Source organism: Mustela nivalis (genome assembly GCF_964662115.1).
Source record: "Mustela nivalis genome assembly, chromosome: 7".
NCBI lineage: Eukaryota > Metazoa > Chordata > Mammalia > Carnivora > Mustelidae > Mustela > Mustela nivalis.
Genome location: NC_139026.1, coordinates 118,485,523 through 118,492,720, shown reverse-complemented (window position 1 = coordinate 118,492,720; position 7,198 = coordinate 118,485,523). Strand labels below are relative to the sequence as shown.

Here is a 7,198-nt window from a genome sequence, read left to right as displayed (position 1 = left end):
AAATCCGGTGCTTCTTTACATTCTAACACTTACATTGTTCATGCAATAGAACACATTTGCATTTGGCATTTAAGTACAGATATATATATATATATATGCCAACCCTGTGAAGTTCAATGTATTGTTATTTCTAATTCTGACCACAGCAAATTTCCTGCCATTTTCTCCAGAACTAGAGAAATTAAAGTCAATGACAGCAATAAGAACATAATTCACTAAGTAGTTTCTGTTGTGCCCACAATTTGAGTTATTTATGTTTAAAATTACATACTTCAAAATATTTCAATACTGTCCAAACACTTCATAAAAACCCATGTTTCTTTTTTAAAAATGTCCTGATTTTGTTTATTGAAAGGACGAAATCGTAATCAGGAAAAATTGAAGAGAAAATAATCACTATTCAAATACATCAGCTGATTTTCTTCTTTTTAATTTCTTTTCTGTCCTGCACAGCTAGACTTGCAACTCAAGGAGGTGTGTTTTCTCATCTCAGCTCAGCTATTAACAAATGTGGTTCTGAGAAAGGAGCTTAACGGTATTTATTTTTATAAAGATTTTATTTATTTATTTATTTATTTGAGAGAGAGAGAGAGGGCACACAAGCAGGGGGAGGGGCAGAGGGAGAGGAAGAAGGAGACCCCCCACTGAGCAGGGAGCCTGATGTGGGCTCGATCCCAGGACCCTGGGATCATAACCTGAGCTGAAGGCAGACCCTTAATGGACTGAGCCCTTCAGGTGTCCCAGGAGCTTAACTTTAGTAAGTGGGAAGAAATAGCCAGCTCATTCCTATCACTGGGTAGTTATGGGCATCTGGGGATAATACAGGTAAAAATGATTTACATATTATAAAGTGCCTTAGATGCCAAAAGGATTGTTATTTTGTTCAACGGCTCTCATTTCATGACGATGTTCTCCATCTGTCTGTAAGCTGCTGACATCTGTTTTTAGAGGATGACAAATACAAGGTAAAATGAAGAAAGATAAAAGGATCTGCAAAGATTTCAGGGTATTTGACCCAAAGAAGGAAAACTGAAAATCTACTTACTCAGTATTCTCAAGCATGTGAAGGCCTGTGATAAAATGAAAGTGGGAACCGGCTGTTACCCATCTCTGCAGAGGTCAAATACAGAAGTTAGGAGCTTCAACTAAAGACAAAATTGAAGTTTTTTTAAGATCAACTTCCTGACCGTGGCAATTTTTACCAACTAGAAGAGGCCAGAATAGCACAATCTCTTCTACCTTGAGTCTCAAAGAAAGTATAACATTAACCTATTGTTGTGCCCTGAAGCTTCGTGGTGTAACTCAACCCAGCACCATCTTACAGTGCTCATGGACTCTCTGGGTCTGTGATTCAAACCAGCACAGTGAGAATGGCTTGGGTCTGCTTCATAGTGACTGAGGACTCAGTTGGAAGGATTAAAAAGCTGGAGTAACTTACACAGTTGGGCTGCCCTTGTCTGTAGGCTTCTTTGCTCACAGGTCAAATGCCTGAGGTCATGCTGGGCATCTCTGCTTAGGTAGCATCGAGACCTCTCCATGTCATTACTGCATGGGATGTCCCGACATGGCGGCTCAGGGTGGTAGAACATCTTACAGGTGACTCGAGGCTCCAAGGACAAGTTCAAAAGCCACACAGCCTTTATCACTTAGCTGTGGCATCATAAATGTCACTTCTGCTCAGCTCGGATAGGGAGACTACTCAGAATCCAATCTGGGTTCAAGGGGAGGGAAGACAGAGGTTACTTTTCAAGGGAAGAGTGTCAAAGAATTTGTAGCCACGTTTGAAAACCAACACAAAGAACTGACTGTCATTCACTTATTTATTCAATTAACCAGCATTTCTTACACACAGATTCTAGGCTCTAGGTTGGGAAAACGAGAAAGAACTTGGCATGTCCCTGCCTGCCTTGAGGAGTTCAGGGTCGGGTCATGGCGGAAAAGACAGCCCTGAGTCAAGGAGACAGATGTGGGGAGGGACCCTGAGAACGCACCTGAACTTTCTGCCATGAAGTCCCGTTCTCTAGGACTGAATGCTCTAGGGAAAAAAATTCCCAGTCCTTCTGAATTCAACTAAGCTACAAGTCGTTTTTCAATTTGTTTTTATTTCTACCCTTTGGCTTGCGCTTTCTGGGTTGTGGGCTCCGGGATTCCTAATCTTTGGCAATGAGTCCCATTCTAAATGTAAACAGATGGAGAAAGTGCCAACGCGGCCGAGCGTAATCCATTCTAAAGCAGTAACATGCTGACACTGGTTGGGTGAATGAGTCCGCATTAAGCAACTGTGTATGCTCAACCCTTTCCAGGAGGGCCCAGAAGTTTCACATCAGGGAGGCCCACAGCCAAGGCCTCCCTCAGGGTCACCTGGGACAGGCTAGTGGGGTGGAGGGCACCATTTCAGTTCAAGAGACATTCGAGCAGCAGCCCGTGTACAAGCATTCAGGGGGATACACTACATTAGCCCCAGTGGCTTCTCGTCATTTCTTTTGTGTTCTCCAGCCTTTGAATTTCTTGCAGTACAGTTAAGCAACCTCAAACCAGCCTCCTGCTGCCAGCCACCACTTAAAATAACTTCATGCCTGAAACTGACCCCACTGCCAGGTTGACCACACTTGACTCAGAATCAGTTTTCTATTCATTCTTTCTTCCTATCCTTCCTCGTTGGCACAGGAAGGACTGCGTGAGCTCAGTTCACCTTCCAGCCCAGCAGCTCGGTTTGCTTTGCTTTGCTTTTCTTGGGCGGGCGCAGAGCAGTTAGCCCTCTATTGCCACCAGTGAAGGGATGTCTGCCCAGAAAATCACCTCTCCAAAAATCTCTCCCTCTGGCCTGGACGAAATGTACACCACTGATTGGTTTTGTGGCATCATCACCTCTAGAAAATTTAGGAAAATGTGAACGTCCTCCAGGTAAGTGTGTTAACTCAAGCACTAGTTGCCACAATAATCAGCATTTAATGGGCATGTAGAATGTGCCAGATACTTGGCTGATCTCTTTTCTTGCCATCTCATGAAATCCCTACTCTAGGAGTGACAACTTTGAGGTTCCATCACTATTATTATTCATTTCCTAGATAAGGAAACCAAGTCTTCTGGAGGTTAAATAGCTTGCTCTAGGCACTGTGGGGACGTTATCAGAGTCAGGATTTGAACCCAAGTCTGTCTTACCCCAAAACCCTTGTTTACACTTGGCAGCTACCGTGTAGGGTTGTGCCATTGGCAAACCTGGGAGTCTGGGCATCTGGGATACCCGACAGGTGTGTTCTGATGGTGGGGGCAGGGGGAAGAAAGAGTATGGTATTCTTCCTTAGGGAGAATACCATATTTCCTGAGAATACTCAGGACCTAAGAAGATGCAAAAAAATAGGAAGTGGGAGGATGCTGGACATAGGTCCACACATTTGGGGTTTATCGGACACACCCTATGTATAGAGAATGATACCAGGCATGGGTGTGTGGTTAGCCCAGTTGCCCCACAGCCCAACACGCTCCATCTGCTCCAGAGCGCGAGGGCTCTGGGCTGGAGGCAGTAAGTGTCGAGGGACTTCCAGGCACGCCCATGTTAGGTTCTCTCATTCCCTGGCTTTTAGCCCACTGTGTTTCCCTGCCATCTGCTGGAGGCACATCCTTGTCATCAGTGGCTGGGACAGATGATGGTTTGTCAAATGAAAGTGACAAAAACTGCCGCACCAGTAGCTCATACTTACTGAGCACTTAGCCAGGAAGGTCTAAGCTGTTTATTTACGTTTAGTACATGTAACCCTTCTCATCATTCAGGGTGGTGACTTCTGTTATAACCCCTAGGAAATGAAATATGGAAAGGTTTAGGGACTTCAGAAGCTTTCTATCTTTCTTTGGGTCCGTTGAGATCAGTGTCTCACACCACCTCCTGCACTGTTTTCCGTACCTAGGGCAGTGAGCAGGTTTGGAGGAATTACTGGTACAGTGAAGTCAGGAGTCCTGTAAAGGGACCAGCAAGGGGAGAGCAAGAGGGACTCCTGAGATGCAAGAGGCAAACCTCTTGCCAGTTCCAAGAACTCTGATATGGGTGCTTTCCCCTCTGGGAGACAGAACCACGGGCGCTTGAGTGGCTCAATCGTTAAGCATCTGTCTTTGACTGAGGTCATGATCCCAGGGTCCTGAGATTGAGTCCCACATTGGGATCCTGGCTCAGTGGGGAGGCTGCCTCTCTCCCTCCCCCTCCCCCTGCTTGTGTTCTCTCTCTCTGTGTGTCAAATAAATAAATAAAATCTTAAAAAAAATAATAAAAAAGACATAACCACCCACCCTGGCTCAGCCAGGGTGCGTGGATGTACGTGTCCTCTGCAATCTGAAAGTCACTCCCAGGCATCTTGACTTAGCCCCTGAAGTCACGGGACCCTCAGGGATGGCACTTACATTCGTGTGTAGCAGACAAACACCCAGGTGGAAGAAAATAAGGAAAAGTAGGCCCCCAGCGCCCCAGGGTGGGGGCTTGGAAACCCACGGAAGCCCCCCGGTGGAAGCAGCAGGAGCTTTGCTGGGGACCCTGTGGACTTGGAGCAGCTGGGCTCACGGCATGTTGTCATCCTGGGCTTGTCCCTGATGGACGGGAAGTACTTTCCTCAAAGTGAGCACTTAGTGCTGACTGAGAGAATCGATGGGAGAAAGGGGGCTTGGAGGTGCCAGAGGAATCATAAATATTTTATACTGTTGAATCAAATGGAAAAGGCAAAGCTATTTCTTTTTCAAATGGGAGTGGCGGAGACTTCATTCCATTCAAGATTAATAGGTGCACTGCCCAGTCATCAGAGCTTGGAGAACAGGGGGAAACAAAGAGCCAAGATCAGAAGCACAGAAGTAGAGCTAGAACACCCAGGACTGGAGAGGGGGGTTTAGGCATAAATACCGAGGGCCACGAGGTAGGCCGGTTTGCAGATCCATCTTCCTTCCATGCTCCTGGCCAGCACGGATGGGTGGGGTATTATTTTCAAAGCCCCAGGAAGATTCCGGGGATGCTTATTAAGTTACAGTTGATCCTTAACAAACACATGGGCTGGAGGGCCAACCCCTACCCCCGCCCCATGCAGTCAAAAATCCACCAGTAACTTTTGACTCCTCCCCGCCCAGACTTAACTTCAGATAGCCTACTGCTGACGGAAGGCTTGCTGATAAACAGTCAGTTAACACATACTTTGTATGTTATATGTGTGCTATACTTTGTTCTTACGATAAAGTAAGAGAGAGACAAGAAGAGGTTATTAATATCCTAAGGAGGAGAAAATACATTTACAAAACTATGACATATTTATTTTAAAAATCTCTATCGTGGCGCCTGGGTGACTCAGTGGGTTAAAGCCTCTGCCTTCGACTCAGGTCATGATCTCAGGGTCCTGGGATGGAGCCCTGCATTGGGCTCTCTGCTCAGCGGGGAGCATGCTTCCTCCTCTCTCTCTTTCTCTCTGACTGCCTCTCTGTCTACTTGTGATATCTCTGTCAAATAAATAAATAAAAATCTTTAAAAAAAGAAAAAAAAATCTCTGTCAAAGTGGATCCATAGAATTTGAATCCCTGTTTGAAGGCTAGCTGACCTTATATAATATGAATAATAGTGCTCAGACAGAGGATGTGTCTTGTGAGTTCGGCTGGGGCAACGAAATCAGAGCTTTAGTGTATCGTCCTGTGGGCGGAGGACCTGGGGGAGGGGCCTCATCCTTCCCTCGCGCTCAGCCAGGGCCAGGACGCCTTGAATCATTCCAGAACGCTGAGTATCTAGGCTATTTGTAGAAACTGACTGAGTCAGATACCTCCCCTCTTCTTTTGGGAATTTCCTTTCGTGTTTAATAGTCTCCAATGGCAAATGGAAGGTGATTTTCCAAGGCATTGCCTTTTTTTGACCTATTTCCACAAACCATGTCCTCGCCTTTACTTCCTGCTCATTTCTCTGAAAGCAGATCGTGGCATGTGGCAGGACTTCCTCAGGCAGTGCCCTTTTCTCTTTTTGAGACCAGACATATTCTTAGGAAGTCAGTTCAGAATTTATGGTCAGGTCAAGAGGTCCTTTGCTAAAAGAAAGAGTAGGATAGAGCCCGCCATTCTGGGGTTTCCTCCGGCATAAGACACACCCGCAGAAACATGGCCATACTGCTCACCCTTATTCCCAAAACTATCCACAGGTCTATGTGGGTCACATCCTGTGTGTCAGTCCTGCCCTAGGCCGTAAGAAGAACAGAAGACCAGCTCACACTTCCGGCCTGCCAACGACAGGGATGTGAAGCTTTCCCACTCTGTTTCCTACCCTCAAAGTTCTAGCCAATGCTGGATCTCCACTGTGTTCCCGTTCACCCCAAGGGACACCAGCCTCTCTGGGACTGCCCTCTGAAGCTCCAGAAAGGAGAACCATCATTTGGAAGACTCTTGACCTCAGGGAAAGTGTAACCCAGTTTGGAAGTCACCAGGAAGAATGATTAGCAAGCAAAGCATGTTAGAACATTTCTTTTCAGGGTCACTCTCAACCATGCTACCGGCCCCTGCAAGAGACCACCGACACACATGACCTTGGGTCAGAGGCACAAGGACTTTCTCTTTTCCATTCATGTGTTTCTGACTCCATGTTCTTCTCAGATGTGGGAGAAGTGCTGTCCGGAACCCCAGGGGTGACTTCAGAGGGACAGCCAGGGGCTAGGCTGCTTTCCGGAGGGTCAGGTGCCCAGGGCCTCCCCCATCTGCCCGGCAGGTCCCCGCCATCACACTGGAACCTGTGTAGGTGCTGCCTCGGCCTCCTCAGTCAGCACGGTGCAAGGCTTAGGACAGCGCTGCCCTTCCCTTCAGGTTCCATCAGTCCAGAGCGCCTTCGCCATCCAGCCCTCGAAAACCAAACAAGGTGTCCTCTTCCCTGAAACACACACATGCGTGGTCCCAGGAAATAGCAGACATTAAGGGTTCCAGTGTGGGAGAAGATAATGCTAGCGCCCTCTCGGGGGCCTTTTTCCTCCCCTCTCTTGCCCTCCCCTCCCTTCCGCTCCCCTCTCCTTTCTTTTTTTCTTTCCCTTTCCCTTTTCTTTTCCTTTCCTTTCCTCATGGAAGATTTTTGTGTGGGATCATAGCAAGAAAGGAGGCAAGAGCATCTCCTTTGCTCTTTCCGCTCGCTGCCTTCCCCCTGCCGTCCAGCGCCCGGGGGCCAGGAACACGACGCGCAGATGCACGGTCCTCGCCTATGGCAGGT

At 47.2% G+C, this 7,198-nt stretch overlaps 1 long non-coding RNA gene across 1 annotated transcript; it reads right to left on the bottom strand.

Moving 5' to 3' along the window:
* Positions 1 to 538: 538 nt before the first annotated feature.
* LOC309868716 lies at positions 539 to 5,032 on the bottom strand. Its single transcript, XR_014313807.1, has 3 exons — positions 4,883 to 5,032; positions 1,046 to 1,110; positions 539 to 938 (listed from the first exon to the last, which is right to left on the bottom strand). It is a non-coding gene; the product is annotated as an uncharacterized lncRNA (long non-coding RNA).
* Between the last annotated feature and the right edge of the window lie 2,166 nt (positions 5,033 to 7,198).